Source organism: Octopus sinensis, linkage group LG7 (assembly GCF_006345805.1).
Source record: "Octopus sinensis linkage group LG7, ASM634580v1, whole genome shotgun sequence".
Taxonomy (NCBI): domain Eukaryota; kingdom Metazoa; phylum Mollusca; class Cephalopoda; order Octopoda; family Octopodidae; genus Octopus; species Octopus sinensis.
This window is the reverse complement of record NC_043003.1, coordinates 38,275,371-38,293,015: the sequence shown is the minus strand read 5'-3', so window position 1 is coordinate 38,293,015 and position 17,645 is coordinate 38,275,371. Positions and strand designations below refer to the sequence as shown.

Sequence of the window (17,645 nt, the reverse complement as noted above, 5' to 3'; positions counted from 1 at the left end):
GAACAAAGTTTTTACAAAGTTTTTACAAAGCTTTTAAATAATAATAATAATAATAATAATAATAATAATAATAATAATTGTGTACAGTGCTCAGGTGCACTACAACTCATCGAAAGTGTATATATAATCAGGTGTAGTTTCGACGGATTTCGGAAAGCATGAGGGCCTTAAAGGATGCAGCGTCATGGCAGTCAACAACTGACGCAGGCAGTTTATTCCATGCTTCAGCAACTCTGAGTGTGAAGAAATGTTTCCGAAAGTCATGGGAGCTGTGTTGTTTTCTGACTTCTTACTTTTGACAATCTTTTTCTAAAAAAGTGAAATCGGTCATGTTAATAAACACCTTTTAAAATTGCATTTTCAAACCTTCTTTCATATATATTTCCACTCGTAGATTCTAATGAACCATTTTTTATTTTGTCGTTGATTTAATATGTTGATTTTCACTTCCAGAAAAATTGGTTTACATGATATTAGAAATTTTGATAATCAATCTTGAGAATATTAAAAAAATATATATATATATTTAGAAAAAAAAACTTAAGCGTTAGCTTAGGACAGTCGTGAGCAAACTGCGGTCGTGGGACTTTCTAAATGTGCACACCTAATGAAAAATTAACTTGGATTCTGCTTGATGAAGTGCCATGTCTTACACAACCCGATTCTTGAAAAGGTTACTCATGCTTGGTTTAGAATATGGTGTTCCGTATTATCGAAGAAGTGAAATGAAAGTAAAATTAAAGGAAAATTAAAAACCGAAACGGGAATGATGGAAACATAAACTTGACCAGAATTTTCTGAGTCTGGTAACTGGTACAAATTGTTCGGCATTCCTTCGATATAACGCGACAAAATCAAAACATTTCACTTCGGCTATTTCCGTGGAAGCAAATGACAGTTCGATTCTGTTTTCTGCTTGGAAATTTGAGGATTTTTACATACACACATGAAACAGGTAAGAACAAATATGCAAGGCCTTTTTTTTCTTCAAGTTTAAAATGAGACATTGCTGGCATAATTTCGTTATATCTATTACTCCACAACCCACGGAAATACCCGAAGTGAAATGTTTTGATTTTGTCGAGTTATATCGAAGGAATGGCAATTGTTCTGGGTAAGTAATAATAACATTGTAGCCGGTAGAGTTGGTGTTTCGGCAGAGAAATAGATTAAGTAACTTAGTAAGAGTATGTGACAGATTAAGTTAAAACAAGTCATAGGCAACATGAAAGGTATTTTTTCTCTGTAGGCGTGGCTGTGTGGTAGAAGTTTGCTTGCCAACCACATGGTTCCGGGTTCAGTCCTCCTGCATGGCACCTTGGGCAAGTGTCTTCTACTAAAGCTCGAGCCGACCAAAGCCTCGGGAATGGTTTTGGGAGACGGAAACTGAAAGAAGCCAGTAGTATATATATATATATGTGTGTGTGTGTGTGTGTGTGTGTGTGTGTGTGTGTGTGTGTGTGTGTGTGTGTGTGTGTGTGTGTGTGCGCGCGCGTGTGTGTGTGTGTACGTGCGTGTGTGTGTCTTCGTGTCTGTGTTTGTGCCCGCCACCACTTGACAACCAGTGTTGGTATGTTTACGTCCCTGTAACCTAGCTGTTCAGCAAAAAAGACCGAATGAATAAGTGTCAGGCTTAAAGAAAAGTAAATGCAGGGGTCGGTTCGGTCGACTGAAAATTCTTCGAGGCGGTGCCCCAGCAAGGCTGCAGTCTAATGACTGAGACAGGTGAAATAAAAATATATATATACACTGTAACCAGGATTGACTGATGAACAAACGGGCTTTCTTACAGAGTAACTGAATGGCGACTTTTTTTTATTATGGATGGAAACTTTAATGGACATGCTGGGCAACACCTTGGTGGCTATTCTACTGTAAAGGGACGATATGGTTATTGTATACAGAGCAGAGAGGGATCAGTTCTTTTAAAGTTCTGTGATTGCAAGTAGCCAAAACTTTTACAACACTAACTTGAAGGAAACCAATCAATTACTGGACACCTATCAACCAGTCAGACCAGATATGCTTCATACTTACCAGTAAACGAGAAACAGAAACGATGCTGAATACTATAAGCCATTTAGTGACAAAGACTGTACCACTTGACATAGACTAGTGATTAGTGACATCAGACCTAGAGACACAAGACAGTCTGGAGAAAGATGGTATAGAAATTGAAAATTCTTTAAACATGGTGTAGTTTTAAAAAAATATTGGGTGACGCATATGCTAAGAAGGAAATAGACATTTATAATATAAAAAGCGACCCTGAGTTATCATGAAATAGCCTGTTGTGTGCTTACAAGGCGGTCGGAGGATGGAACAAGGTTCCAGCAAGACGGAAGATAATATGATGGTGAAACGATACAGTAAATAAAGTTACCAAAGCTAAGAGATGTCCCTATGAAAAAAGGAGGAAGAACAAGAAACGATATAAAGCAGCTAAAAGAGCAGCTAAAATCAAGTATACATAGTAAAGAGGGGATTGGAAAGAGAGTTTTCTAATGGTCTGCAAAGGCAAGGATCAGAAGCGAGAAGTGTCCGGACCAAGATAGTATATCAGTATTGATGTACGTCATTTTTTTCTTTCTTTTTCTACTAAGGAATAGATGTTGAAGAGAAATATGCACGTAACGAAAGCGCAATGGACATATTTCTCACTGACCCCGACAAAAAAGGGGCATGTAAAAGCTATTATGACAGGTTAGTGAATCAGAAGAAATGCATGGGGGAAAGGGAGACTATCCCAAGAAGAACCGGCAGAGAGACTAGCTATTGAAATTACCAGCTATACGAACGAATTGGCCATAAAGGATATGAAGGCTTAGAAAGCATTTGGGCCATTAGAGACAGGCGCTGGTATGCTAAAACTAAAAGGCGGATAAGAACACGAATTAGCCACTTAGTAGATAATCCAGAACTTCAGGTATTCCAAATGAATGCTTTAATAGTACCATAATCTGTCTGCTCAAGTATCACAAAAGCATAAAACTATTAGTAGGATTTTCGGTTGTGAAATTGATATATATATATATATATATATATATATATATATATATATATATACATACATACACACACACACACACACACACACCACACACACACACCACACGCACACACACACATATATACATATACAAATATAGAAGTGCGTACAAATATACATGCATGTACATATATTTATCTATGCACATACACAGAGAAAAGAGAAATCAATTCATGTGTATATACACTTTTGCACTTTTTAATCGGCTGAAAGTTACAAAAATGACTCTTTGGCCGAGGGTGCCGTGCACGAATGATACTTATCAGTTTGAGAAATCACCTTTGTAACTTTCTGTCGATTAAAAAGAAATTTTTAATACTTAAACACACCGTACATTCGTATGCACAAACATACATATACGTGGCTATGTGGTAAGAAGTGTACTTCCTAACCACATGTAGAGGAATATATGTCTCTTAAGGTACACACTCATATAAAAAATGTGACGCCGTTGTCGTTGTCGTCATGGAATAAAATGTTTACGATAGTTGACTTATAGAAAAGATTATAATGTAAAATTTTTGCAATGCAAATATGTAAATGAAAATAAAGTTTATTTGGTAGACGTAAGATTACTGAATCTTTTGATACCCCATACGTCAAAATCGGCAACTCAGTTTTCGAACGCATAAGGAAGATAGTGCACACACACACACACACACACACACACACACAAAATCTCTTTTATATATATAGAAGTATCCCTGTCTGTCGTTCTCTGCGAGGTGTTTTGGGCAAGTGTCTTCTACAATAGCCACGGGTTGACCATGTGAGTGAATTTGCTAGACAGAAACTGAGAGAAGTCCGTCGTACATACATACATACATACATACATACATACATACATACATACACATATATATATATATATATATATATATATATATATATATATATATATATATAGATATATATATATATATATATATTATATATATATAATTTTCCCATTCAATTATTACAGAAAAGCCATTTCTATTCATTTTTTCAAAAATATATAATACTGTACCGAGGATATTCTATTTCTTATTCTATGTGTGTGTGAATGTGTATGTGTTCCCCCACCACCGCTTGACACTGGTGTTGGCGTGTTTGCGTCCCGTGATTTTTGCGGTTTGACAAAAGACCCTGATAAAATAAATACCAGGTTTAGCAAAAAAAAAAAAGAAAAAAGTAGTGGGGTCTATTCGCTCGACTAAAAACTCTTCAAGGCGGTGCCCCAGCATGGCTGCAGTCTAATGACTAAAACAAGTAAAAGATAAACGATAAAGATACGTACACATAAATAAATACGTACATATACGGATACCTACATAATACACACATATGTTTCTTTATTACCCACAAGGGGCTAAACATAGAGGAGACAAACAAGGACAGACAAACAGATTAAGTCAATTACATCGACCCCAGTGCGTAACTGGTACTTAATTTATCGATCCCGAAAGGATGAAAGGCAAAGTCGACCTCGGCAGAATTTGAACTCAGAACGTAGCGACGGGCGAAATGCCGCGAAGCACTTCGTCTGGCGTGCTAACGTCTCTGCCAGTTCGCCGCCTTATACACATACACATATACTTACATCTACATACGCAGGCAAATCTGTTTCTATAGAAACAAACAAACGAACGCACACACACACACACGCATGCACTTCCAGTTTTTTTTTATTGGGTATCTGTGGGAATGTGCAGCGTAGCGTGACATTAGATAATTCAGAAGAATTTATAAAGGAAAAGTCTTATTCCCAACTGAACCAGTTACCGTTGTTCAATCTACACATAAAAACTGTGGGGTAAAGCATTTTAGGAATATCTTCCCAAACGGAGAGTATCCAAACATTAAAAGAAAACAACGGCTACTATCTTTCACTATACAAGTAACAACTAAGTGACTGTTACAACACCAACCGTACATACACACACAAACACTCACACACATAGTTTTCCTTGTGAATAGTTAATCCTATGTCATTAGTTCCGTGTCATAAAATACTCACAATTGGGTGGAGTTCTTAATATTGAAAGACTGTCAAAGAAATATAAGAAAACCTGTCACGTTTGTAAGTTATATGGCCTTTTATGTTTTTTATTTTGTTTTTTATTAGCTTAAACACACACACACATGTATTTATATATACATACATTATATATATATATATATGTGTGAGTGTGTATACATATATATGTTAAACATTTGTGTTTGAGTGTGTTGGTTCGTTTTTTGTTTTTTTGTTCTCCACAGTTTTGCTTCGTGAGAAAAACCTGGTGCCAGGAAAGTAAAACAACACTCCATGAATAATTTTCCTTTCTCTCTTTCTTCCTTTCTTTTTTTAATATACCTTTTCTGATCCTCCACTGAAATTTCGCCGTCGGCCAATGACATCATTATTTTTAGGATCCAAATGTCTTTAAATTACCTGAGAAAAATCTGTCAAAGAATTTCCTATATGGCCTCAAACACACACTCACACACACACAGAAATACAAATAAACACACACACAAATACGTACACATACACACAAACACAAACACTCAAGCATATATTTATTATATTATATTTCATTATACTTATGTATGCGCATATTTTTCATTGTGTCTTTGTCTTCGTAAACAAATGCCTAAGTCCATAAAACATGAAAGTGCAAAGAGAAAGGTTTGGCATTTCTGTAACTAATTTAATACAATCCGTTTCCTTTTTCTTAAATCACATTGGCGCCTTCACCAACCACCATTCACCCACCTTCAGCTGTCCAAAATGTCTTGTTGTACTGATATAACACGTTATTATGAGATTTCTTTTACTGTTTGTGACACCAGAGTTCACTGGAAATACCTGAAGATACCTGAATCCGCTAGAGTAGTAATTCTCGAAATGACAAATACCTGCCCCGACACCAATATATATATATATATATATATATATATATATATATATATATATATATATATACGCATTTTATATATAATGGCAATTTCTGTCTGTCTGTTATCATCATGCTGCCGAAACCAGGGAACCAATCTTCACCAAACTTTGTATACATGTTGAACTAACATCCAGTCCAATTGTAGGCGAATTGGATTTCAATAAAAACTGATGATGGACCGACTACGAAGGGTTGGGCTATTACATGATAAAATGAGAGGGGTGCAAAAGTGTTAGTTTCAGAGAATGTGGCATAATGAGGGTGATTGACATCAGGGAAGGCGATGAGACAGGTAGGGATAGACACGTAGGGAATGTGAGAGACAAAGAGAACGACAGACAGGGATACTTCTATATATATATATATATATAATATATATATATATAAAAGAGATTTGTGTGTGTGTGTGTGTGTGTGTGTGTGTGTGTGTGTTTGTGTGTGTGTGTGTGTGTGTGTGTGAGTGTGTGTGTGTGTGTGTGTGTGTGTGCACTATCTTCCTTATGCGTTCGGAAACTGAGTTGCCGATTTTGACGTATGGGGTATCAAAAGATTCAGTAATCTTGCGTCTACCAAATAAACTATATCTTCATTTATATATTTGCATTGCAAAAATTTTACATTATATTCTTTTCTATAAGTCAACTATCGAAACTATTTTATTCCATGACGACAACGACAACGGCGTCACATTTTTTATATGAGTGTGTACCTTAAAAGACATATATTTCTCTATATGTTATGAGGAAATACAGTCACTAACTCTCTCTCTCTCTCTCTCTCTCTCTCTCTCTCTCACGTACACACGCACACGCACACCTACATACATACAATAAGATGTATGCACATATATTTATGTATGTGTATATGAAAGATGTGTGTGTGTGACACAGAGAGAGACTGGGTGAGTGCCACTTACACATACATGACAACACACACATTCACTTACTCACTCTCTCTCTCATGCACACACACACACACACACGTCCATTTCATATACATGTACATACATCTTTCACTTTCTGCTCTCACTTCAAAGCAAATGTTGCGGTTTTACTTTCTTTTCTCTTTCGATTTCTGCTCTCTTCAAAGCATAAAGAAATACAAATATTTTATGGAAATTAACGAATACATTCGAAAACTGAGTTGCCGATTTTGACGTATGGGGCATCAAAAGATTCAGTAATCTTTCGGTTAACAAATGAATTTTATTTTCATTTACATATTTGCATTACGAAAACTTGACATTATAATCTTTCTATAATTAAACTATCCTAAATGACATTTCATACCACGACGGCGAGGACCTTACATTTTCTATATGAGTGTGTACTTTAAAATACATCCATTTCTGTAAGTTATGAGGAAATATAATCACTCACTCACTTTCTTACATGCACACGCACACATACATACAAAAAAGATGTATGTATATGTATTTATGAACGTGTATATGAAAGATAATGTGTGTGTGTGAGAGAGAGAGAGAGAGAGAGAAAGAGAAAGAGAAAGTAAGTGCCACTTACACATACATGCAAAAAATACATACATGACAATTTACACTTTCACTCAGTGTCTCTCTCTCTCTCTCTCTCTCACACACACACACACACATACACACACGTCCATTTCATATACACGTACATACATCTTTCATTTTCTCCTCTCTTTCACTTTTTGCTCTCACTTCAAAGCAAATGTTGCCTTTTCTCTTTCTGCTCTCTTTTAATTTCTACTCTCTTCAAACCATAAAGAAATTTTAAAATTACGGAAATTAACGAACAAACATGATCCCATGTGATCGACTATATGATCGAGTTGACAACTTTCCCGTTTCAAACGAAAGAATGCCATAACATAACTTCCTTTGGCACACACACACACACACATACACACGCACATACACATACACACGCACATACACAGATACACACACGCACACACACACATACTCATATACACACACGTGCGCGCACGCACACACACACTCTAGATAAAACTTCTGTAAAATTTCTGTATGAATTATTTCTTGCTGTGTGCACGCGCAAAATTACAGCTCAGATCCAATTGAAATCACCTTTTACTATTCTGTAATTCGTGTTTGTAATGAGTCTATCTAAAAACCTGATCTTCGATATGAATTTAAAAGGAAGTTCTCCCAGAAATCTTGTCCTTCACATGTTGTTTCTAGCGCGCCCCTCACCTGATGTTTTCCCTAAATTTCTTCCGATTCCTGTTTTCAATACAGGAGATTAGGATTTCGCAAAAAAATAATAAAACATATTCTCAATATCTAAATTTTCTCCATCCCCATCCCAATTCCTTCATTTTTTACTTTTTTCGAATTTTCTTCTTGCTAATCGATGGAAAAACAAGCAGAGAGTACGAATCTTTAAGAATTTTTTCTTTCATTTTTTTTTCTTAAAGAAACACTAAAAGCTCCTTCCCAAACGTCTACCCATCACCTCACCACTTTCAAAAACCTACAAACTCCTACCCGGTCGAGCACCATTACCCCAGAGACCCTTCTGAGTGAATCCATTTTCGATCGCTTGTATTTGCAATGTATTTGCTCTTTCGGTCATTACAGAACATTCGTGATCGTAAGCGAGGACAGGCACGAACACCGAATTGAAGATTGCAAGTATGGCTTCTTTACCAACCTCTCCTTTCCTGGTTGTTTCTCACCCTAGGGCGAAATTTGAATCGCGTTTAAGATTGAAACTGATGTCTGACAACATCTTTAAAACTATATAGAGAGAAAAACAGAAAAAGGTTTAAGCCCGAAGAAGTTCAAAATAGTAATTTAACGTGAGCTGCTAACCTATGGATTTGTAGAAATATATAGATTCATTACTTTTCGTAACACAGATGAGCTTCTACACGTTTGCAATTTGACTTACATATTAAAAAGGTTACTCGACTTGGCTCCTAACTGAATGGTTTATTTTCTGCACAAAATAGCGTTTCGTGGCTATAGAAAGACGAGGCAGCACAAGATCTCAGCCCAGCTAAAACGGATCTCATTTATTATGTAAACGCCTGTATAGTAGTTACAAAAATTACTCTGTAACAAAATTTTCCCATTGCCCTATAAAGACGAGAGAACACAAGACAGAAACTGCACTAAACAGATCAAAATAGCTATATAGTAGTTTGCTCAACACATATTTTCCCATTAATATGGGATATATCTCAGGAATGCTTTCTCATCCGAGCTAAAATAATAAATATAATCTACATTCATGGGTGTTTTTATAGAATAACGATGTAATAGTAGAGAAACAAGCCAGTAACGCCTGGTTTAACGATGAGAATGGCACAGACATAAATAATTTTATCTTATTAAAACATTGTACAATTTTATTTTATTTTATTTTAAAAGACATTACTTTTATAAATCCTCGACATTAAGAGGAAGTATTATTAGCAATAGCGAAAATACAAATATAATTCATACTGGAAATAATAATTCAAACTGTTTTAAGCGAAAAGAAAAATCGTAGATATGTTGGAATTTATTTCAATGTGGTTATTTCCATGGAACTATAGAATGTGAATTTAGACAGATTTACATATATCGTTGACACACCAGTAGATTTATTTAGTAAAGTAAGACACTCAAGGTGTTTGCTTTCTTCCGAAATAGAAGTAGTTGGAGATCAGACAAAATAAGAATTTAAAGTATTCAGATGATGTGTATCATAAACTAGGTTCTATATACTAGACCATTAAACTCTCCAAAACAAATTACATACTTACAAGTAAATGCTGAACAAATATATATTTTACCGTACACTAATTTTTTTTAAAGAAAACAAACGAGTGTTCCTTATCAGTTCCAAAATAATGGGAGAGGGTTCCGTGTTTTGCAACGTTGGTTTCCAAATTTGGCACCAGACCAGAAAGTTCGGGGGAGGGATAAAGTCGATTATATCGACCCCAGTACTCAACTGATACTTATTTTAGAGGATGAAAAGCAAAGTCGACTTCGGTGGAATTTGAACTCAGAACGTAAAGACAGATGAAATACCGATAAGCATTTTGCCCAGTGTGCTAACGATTCTGCCAGCTCGCCATCTTTTCGCCTTTCTCACTATTGTGGAGTAATTCAATAAATTAGTAAAATAATTTAACATTGTAGTGTGGTTATGAAGGTCGCTTTGGAGCCATGTCGTTTTGAGTTTAGTGCCACTACGCGGCACCTTGGGTATGTATCTTTCAATATAACCCCGGGTCGACCAATGCCTTGTGAGTGAATTTAGTAGACGGAAACTGTAAAAAGCCCGTCGTACACATATATGTGTGTATGTGTGTGTGTGTGTCTGTCTGTTTGTCTTTATGTTTATGTTTGTTTCCCACCAACGCTTGCCAACCGGTGTTGGTCTGTTTGTGAATCCGTGACTTCGTGACACGGCACAAGAGAATGATAGCAGGTATCAGAGTTTTAAAAGTAAATTCTGCTATCGATTTGTTCGACTAAACACTTCGTGGGCGTAATTCAATGACTAAAACAAAAAAAAATAACAGAAATATATAAGTGTAAATTTAGCCTACATATAGTAATTTTCTTCGATATTGAGTCGAGGAGTCTGCTTTCTTTGTACAAAGCTCTAACAACGCTGGAATGTCAGTGCTTATCATTAAGAGACCATTGAATCATAGGATATGAACGTTACTAAAACACTTGTCAACTACACAAGGACTAGTGATAACAAGATGGACTAAAATCTGTGTTTTTTTTCTCAGTATCAGCAACAGGATACGATGCATAGAATCTTTAGTAAATAAGCCAGCTTCCTAATACTTTGAGGAGTTAGGATTCAGTAAAGTAAAAATAAATAAATGAATAAATAAATAAATAGGTGCAGGCGCGGTGTGTGATAAGAACTTTGTTTCTCAACCTCGTGGTTCCGTGTTCGGTCCCACTGCATGACACCCTGGGCCAACCAAAGTCTTGTAAGTGGATTTAGTAGACGGAACTTGAAGGAGGTCTGATCAATAAATATCCAGACAGTTGCTATAGTAACGAAGCACACAGAGTGAAGCCGCTTGCCAACGATTGACCTTGACCTCTGCTGTGCATGCGCACTAAGTTTTAACATTCTAGCTCACTTCCGCTGTTTACAGCAATGCGTGTGATCGTCACATTGACCATGACAAAGTTGTTATGGCGATACCTGCTCAGAGGCCGACGCAAAGTTGCCGAAAGTGTATAGAGAGGAGTGTATGAGCTGTACACAAGTGTACAAGTGGTTCAGACGTTTCCAAGATGGCCGAAAAAATGTCGTTATTGACGAACGTTCTGGGAGACCCGCAACCTGCAAAACTAAGAAAAACATCGCAGCTGTGCGTGCTGCTGTAAGGGGAAATCGTCGAATCACCATCTGTGAGTTATCAGAGGATGTGAAGACCAGTTACGGTTCAGTTCATTATCACTGAAGATATGGGTATAAGACACGTGTCTGCCAAGTTTGTGCCAAAACTACTTTCAGTTGACCAAAAAGACCCTCGGGTTTCAGTTGCACAAGATCTTCTTGATTGTGTCGAGAACGAAAACATTTTGAAAACTTTGCGTAAACCTCTGAGCAGGTGTCTCCAAGCTTTTGACAAAATTTGATGCAGATTCTCTGCTCAATTTTCTCTGTCATGGTCAATGCAACGAACACACGCTACACACCTTCCTTCCAAGCACTGCTGTAAACTGGGGAAGTGAGCTAGAACATTAAAACTTACTGTGCATGCACAGAAGTGTACATGATCAATCTGTACCAAGCGGCTTCACTCTTCTTGCTTTAGCTTCGTTACTATGGCAACATTCCGGATACTTATTGATCAGACAACGTGTGTGGGTTGTGTGTGTTCGTATCTGTATTTTGCCCCACCAACGCTTGACAACCGGTGTTGGTGTGCTTATGTCCCCGTAACATAGCGGTTCGGCACAAGAGATCGATAGAATAAGTACCAAGTTTAACAAAACAAGTACTAGGTCAATTCGTTTGCCTAGAAATCTTCAAGGTGGTGCTCCAGCATGGCTACAGTCAAAAGACTTAAAGAAGTAAATAAATAAAAAGATAAAATAAATAGATGCATCGTGTTTCTTTATTATCATGCTTTACGCAAACTAACTTAATATATGAAATGCTGAATAATGGTATTTTAATTTGTTATGATTCTTTCAAATTATAAAACTGTGTATATGTGCGCGCGCGTCTATGAATCTGTGCGTATGTGTAACTATACATGTATGTATATATGTGTGTGTGTGTGTTTGTGTGTGTGTATGTGTATGTATCTATGTACGTACGTGTGTGTGTGTTTGTGTGTGTGTGTGTGTGTGTGTGTGTATACGTATATATGCGTGTCTATGTGGTACGAAGTTTGCTTTCCAGCCACATGGATCAGGGTTCAGTCCCACCACGTGACACTTCGGCCAAGTGTCTTCTACTATAGCTTCGAGCCGACAAGAACCTTTTGAGACGGAAACTGAAAGAATTCTGTTGTGAGTGTATATATATATATATATATATATATATAACGGGAAGCTTTATGAAAATAAACAAAAGACGAAGGCAGGTGGAGTACAAACAAACAATTGTATTAGTATGGCGCTCAGGAATATAAATAAAACAAGTCTTATATATTATATATATATATATATATATATATATAATATATATATATATATATATATATATATATTATATATATATATATATATATATATATATACATGTGTGTGTGTGTGTGTGTGTGTGTGTCCCACTTCAGATTGACAACCGGTGCCGATATAATAAGTACTAGGCTTAAAAATAAGTACTGGAATTAATTCGTTCCACTAAAACCTTTCAGAGCAGTACCCAACCATGATTGCTGTCAAATGACTGAGACAAGTGAAAGGTGATATTAGGTTGAGGAAAAAGTTCCTGCGCCGTGTTAAAATAATGCTTTTTTATATATTTTTGTGGTGTGTGTTCATTCAGTTCATGTCATGTTCAATTGTGATTCACTGTGTTCGTCGAAAACGCGCTTTGTCCCAAGACAATGCAAAACCGCATACTACCAGAAAGACCAGCAACTGTGGAGGCGCGTGGCTTAGTGGTTAGTGTGTCAGCATCATGATCGTAAGATTGTGGTTTCGATTCCTGGACCGGACGACGCGTTGTGTTCTTGAGCAAAACACTTTATTTCACGTTGCCCACCAAAAAATAATAATAATAAATAAGGCGCCGAGCTGGCAGAAACGTTAGCACGCCGGGCGAAATGCGTAGCCGTATTTCGTCTGCCGTTACGTTCTGAGTTCAAATTCCGCCGAGGTCGACTTTGCCTTTCATCCTTTCGGGATCGATAAATTAAGTACCAGTTACGCACTTGGGTCGATGTAATCGATTTAATCCGTTTGTCCGTCCTTGTTTATCCCCTCTGTGTTTAGCACCTTGTGGGCAATAAAGAAATAAGAAATAAGAAAGACCAGCAACAAGATTGAAGAATTGGACGTTGTGGAAGTTCTGCCGCATCCAGCCTATAGTCCAGACGTTGCACCATCTGACCATGGTTTCTTCCAATCAATGCAGCACTTTATGAAAGGTCGCTGGTTTGAGACATTCGATGAAGTTGAAGAAGCCTGTCAAGAATTTTTCGATTCAAAGCGGAAGGATTGGTGCTTTGACCAAATCCGAAAGCTTGCAGATCGTTGGCAGAATGTCGTGGGAAACTATGGTCTTTATTTTGAAGAATAGTTGTTTTTGAATAAATTCCTGCATAAAAAATCATTATTTTAACACGGCGCACGAACGTTTTCCTCAACCTAATATATATCAGCAGTAGTCAGACAGTGATTGGCTGAGGAAATTTACAAAGGGAAGTCAAAAATTATCCGCATTTTCGCCATAACATATCTTTATTATTGTCACACTGCCTTCTGCGCATGCCTGGTTACAGTTGGTACTATTGTGGTTACTTGATCAAAGTTTGAGCCTGATCACACCATTTCTCTTTCTGGCTTTACAGTGTATGCATGGCCGCTCCACTTGCAATGTGTACCAAATAAGAACAAAGTGGGGCGATCCGATTTCTCTGGAAAAGGGGTGTATGATCAACAGTGCAAGATACATTGCTTTGCTGGCCAACAAACAGAAGCCAGCAATTCGCACCAAACACCGAAGCGTATTGTCGAAGAAAGTTTTGTTGTTGCATGACAATGCAAGCCCACACACGACCACCCAGACCGTTGAAACCATTACCCGATTGGGTTTTGAAGGGCTAGAATACCCTGCCTACACCCCAGATCTCGCCCCTTCCGACAATCAATTTTTGGGGCCGCTCAAAGATGGTTTGCGATGTCGTCGATTTCCTACGGATGAAGATGTGAAAGAAGCGGTGCATAAATGGCTGCACGACCAACCGAAAACCTTCTTCTTGAAGGGAGTACGCAAGCTTGTGGACCGCCGGGCCAAGTGCATCCAAAAGGGTCATAGTGCTAGTTTTTGATAAAATGAAAATTTTTTTTAATATACTGGTATAATTTTTAAGTGATTTTGTGTTGAATGAATGCATGTTGTTACACAAAATAGCTGTATAACTTCGATACGAGGCACAATTTCCAAAATATTATCATATTCCGGAGTTTGTTAAATTAATATTTTTGATAAAATGAAAATTCTTTAATATACCGGTATATTTTTTTTATTTTAATGAAGAAGTTATTTTGTTGGTATGGGTACTTGGAACGCTATAAACCTTATAATAATAACTACGTGATCGCTGCTATTTCTAGCACGCTAAACGAGATAGTTTTTAACGAGCTTTCATTTATATATAATATGCGACTGAAAAAGCAGCAAAGGTACAACGGCAGAGAGAAAGACGGGCAACTGAAACAGATGAGACCAGGGCAAAGCGACTGAAACAGATGCCTGAATATGCACGGAGACGTAGACATGATTCTGTTTCTGCTACACATTAAGGTATCTCGAGAGGTGAACACTCTCCTTCAAAATAATGGTGTCAGATCACAAATTGTTGATGCAACACTAAAGAGATCTTTTCTTTGCGATCATGTGGAAGTAGTGGAGTTGACAATCAATCATTCTGATGAAAGAGAGTTTTCTACTTATCTTCTTGATTTAGGAAATGGTAACATTTCCGTTGAACAAAGCCAAGGGAAATTCAAATTTAAACTACCCAATGACCCTTACCTTGAAAGTAGTACTCTTTCAGATCTATGTGATTTTGTATATGCTGACCTCAAAAATAACTTCACAAACCCTGTGTGGCTTGCAAATAGAACCATCGTTACTCCAACAAATGAAGCAGCACAATTTGTGAATGATTTTCTGTTGACCATGATCCCTGGTGAGCTAAAAAAATATACAGAAGCTCAGATACAGTCGATAATGAAACTCTATACCCAATCGAGTTCATCAACAAACTTACACCATCAGGGTTTTCACCACACATTCTCAAACTGAAGAAAAAACGATGCATAATGCTTCTGAGAAATTTAGATGCTACTAATGGACATTGCAATAGCACACACTACACCATTGTCAGTTTACATAATTATGTTAGTGAAGCTGAGGTTGCTTCTGGTCCTTATGCAGGATCAACTCTGCTAGTTCCAAGAATACCACATGTATCTCAAGAAATAGAATTTCCATTTATATTTACACGCAAACAATTTTCTGTCAAGTCAGCTTTTGCCTTGACGTGCAAAAAGGCACGGGGACAGATTTTTGAACAAACTGGAATATATCTTCCAACACAATTCTTCTTACATGGTCAGCTGTATGTTGAATTATCTAGAGTTCGAAAGAAGGCTAATGTAAAATATTGGCTGAGAGAAATGGAAACAGTATAATTACTGATAATTGTGTCTACAAATAGATACTACTTTAAAACAAAATATGCTTTTTAGCAAGTTTCAGTAAATAGAATTAACACATAAATTATATGTAAAGTAACATATATTTGTGCGGAATTAAATTGTTTTGGCATATTTCAACACATGCCGAATTAATGATATCCTTATATTAGATCATTTTAAATTTAGGTATATTTGAAAAAGTAACGAAACGCTATTTCCATGTGTTCTCACTGCACCAGATTTTTGTGTGCGAGTGAGTGTGATCCATCCATCCATCCGTCCGTCCGTCTATCCATCCATCTATCTATCTATCTATCTATCTATCTATCTATCTATCTATCTATCTATCTATCTATCTATCTATTTGTCTATCTATCTATCTATTTGTCTATCTATCTATCTATCTATCTATTTGTCTATCTATCTATCTATCTATCTATCTATCTATCTATTTGTCTATCTATCTATCTATTGTCTATCTATCTATCTATCTATCTATCTATCTATCTATCTATCTATCTATACGCACCTATGTAAGTTGTACCAATTATTAATAAATACATATATAATAGATTGACTCTTTAAAAAAGAGAGATTATGTCGGATAAAATAAAGACAGCAATATTTACTAAGCAAGTGAGAACTATTATACAAAGAAATAATTAGACGTAAAATATAAAAATGATTAGAATTGGGAATCAAATGCGGAAATATTATCGAGTGACTAGCAGAAAACCGCCCGAAAGGCGAGGTTTCTGCTAGTAATAATCATACTGTTGCCATTTCTCTCAGCCAAAATTTTTACATTAGTCTTCTTTCGAACTCTAGACTAATATGTAAAATTTTCACACTCTGAACATGATTGATAAATAAGTGGCGTCTTTTGGGGTGTCAGTGGTGAGATCCTTGAGATGACTCGCCAGGGAAGAAAGAATGGAGTTCAGTATAATATCCAGCTGTTGCTGCTCGGACGTAATGCTATGAACCACGAAATACGAGTCCATCAGAGCGAACCAAAGTCAAACATCACCACTGAAAACAGGCGAGCACAGTCCGCGGAAAATAAAAGAATGTTAATCCTCAATGATAGTTTTTTTTTTATCAATGTCGGCGAACGGGAAAAAACTGTGTAGTTAGGCACCCACGCGCATGCGTATTATACAATCGAGCCATAGTTAAAGCCGGGTAGCCATTTTGAAATGTGAGAAAAAATATTCACCCACGTGGGTACAGCATGGAAAACAACAGTTCAACGGTGTCAGTGGAAAGGTAAATATGCAATAGCTGTTCGCACGAGGGACATCAGGATATTTGTGAGTGGTCATCTCTGTTTTGTGTTCTCTCTCTTTTTCTGTGTTTCGTTGTTTTCATTTTGGGAATATTTCCAAAGAAAATATTTGGACGTCGGCTTCACCAATGTAACGTGAAAGGTTACCACTATAGCAAAAGCGATCTTTATGGTATTAATGTAATGTATTCAGGGATGGTGTATGTAAGTGAGTGGAAATGAGTTGATCAGAAGGCATCTTTTGGGGTCAAAGTAACACATTTATTTAAAGAGAGGATAACACAGTGTAATGATGATTTTCACTTGTGTACAAGGATGTATGCGACAATAGAAATAACGATCTGCTGGAGTGATGCTGGCAGAGAAAAGAGTTCGCTCACTAGAAAGCAGTAGAAATTCATACGCTGTATGAAAGAGAAAATGCAATAAGTTGTTTCCAAGTGAGTGTATGCGTAACTCATCAGCGTGTCATCCCGTGTACCGAACTCACTGGACAGTTGATGATGGCGTGTTAACCTT

General features: G+C 36.9%; 1 protein-coding gene across 4 annotated transcripts in view; it reads right to left on the bottom strand.

The window, feature by feature from the left end:
* LOC115214220 overlaps window positions 1–17,645 on the bottom strand; it is a 107,090-nt gene that overhangs the window by 12,255 nt on the left and 77,190 nt on the right. The gene's annotated exons all lie outside the window — the stretch shown is intronic.